Genomic DNA, 1,899 nt, shown 5'->3' on the forward strand with positions numbered 1-1,899 from the left:
CACTGGGCTAAGGAAATTTCGATGCGACTCCTACCGCATGTTCTTAATTTATTAGCAACATGCTCTTCATAAACCGCAAATTCATCTCCGCTCCTAACAGCCTCTGTTAAAGATTTCATCCAGGTTACTGTATCCTTCGCAATATCAACATCGTGATCTGCATTCTTCCTCCATTTGACCTTCTGAATTCTTCTTTTGGTAGAGTGGACTGTCGTTCATCATATCGCTCTTCTTCTGTTCCGTTGTCGTTATCCTCCTAGGGAAAAACCAACAATTTCATTGAACTTATTTTATTCAACAGCTGTTACTTGTATTTATTGTATTTTGTTTAATATTTCAGGTGCCAAAATCTAACTCCGAATGGACAGCAATAACAGAACAATTCGCAACGAGATGGAACTTTCCTCAGTGTTTACGTAGTTTACACGGCACACACATACAGATGGTGGCCCCAGAAAATAGTGGCAGCAAGTATTTCAATTATAAAGGAAACTTTAGTATTTTGCTTCTTGGAGTAGGTGATGCCAATTATAACTTTATATATGCTGATGTAGGATGTCAGGGCCGAATATCGGATGGTGGTGTCTTAAAATTTACATCTTTGTACAAGAAAATGGTGCAAAAGAAACTAAATATCCACCAGATACAGCATTGTCAGGCATATCTACCCCTGTTCCTTAAGTGTTTGAAGCCGATGATATGTTTGCATTATCCACCCATGTGATGAAACCTTATCCAGGCCAGCGATTGTGTTCAACATCAGCAGAAAGGATTTTCAATTACAGGCTCTGTAGAGCTCGACGCATTATTGAAAACATATTTGCTATTTTAAGTTCCAAATTCAGAGTGCTCTTAAAACCTATTGCACTGGTTCCCGATAAAGTAGAATCTGTGGTTATGACATGTATTTACCTGCACAACTTGCTAAGAAGAAATTCTGAATCAAGAAAGTTTTATACTCCTCTGGGATAGTTTGATTTAGAAGACATTGACGAAGTTTGATAGGACAGTAGAGATCTGAATCACCAAATAGTCTAATAAAATTGCGAAGTATTCCTGTAAGAGCACCTACCGATGTGCACAAAATTCGAGATGAATTCAGAGATATTTTATTTCTCCAGCAGGAGCGTTTTCTTGGCAAAACAATCAACAATAGGGGCAATGGCATTTATTTGCTGGGTAATTAATTTTTTAATTATTTTTCCTTCATTACCAATGAAAATAATTATCTAATGTTAATAAAGTTAAGAATAATATTAAAAGCTTTGGTAAATTACTTTTAAAATACTGTAAAAGATACAAATATACAAAATACTTATGGTAAGCCTAAAAAGTGACTGTGTAAATTGTTAAATTAAATAAAGTTCACTTACTACGGTATATGTTTCTTCTTCCGCTTCATCACAATCAGTGTCCTGGCTTCCTCTGGATTCCGTTCCTTGTAACCAAAACAGTAATGGTTTGTACCCAAACCAGTTGCACTTTTTGGGGGACGAACCACTTTTTTTTTTACTCGGATAACTTTTTATGTTCGCGCCTGAACTGTGATTTTAAATTGCGGATTTTTTCTCCATGGTGTGACATCTGGTATTTTTTAGCTAGAGATTCCATAGCATCCCTCCTCATATTTCTGTTTTTATATTCCCCACATGTCGCATCCCAAAGACAAGGGCAAGGGCAAGCTTGAAAATATTCAATTATTTTCATTGTTGTCTTCATTGTGACCAGTACAAAATGACGCACATGCGTCAAAGTACACGTACAGACTGCGAAATATCGCGCGACATTACATCTTGTTCCCCGTTTGGCGGGGAACCTGAGACTCGAGACTTTAGTATAGCGACAGTCACGCAACACGAGAAAATGTCCCGGAACAACACTGAGACCTGTCTCGGGACA

This window comes from Schistocerca piceifrons, chromosome 3 (assembly GCF_021461385.2).
Source record: "Schistocerca piceifrons isolate TAMUIC-IGC-003096 chromosome 3, iqSchPice1.1, whole genome shotgun sequence".
Taxonomy (NCBI): domain Eukaryota; kingdom Metazoa; phylum Arthropoda; class Insecta; order Orthoptera; family Acrididae; genus Schistocerca; species Schistocerca piceifrons.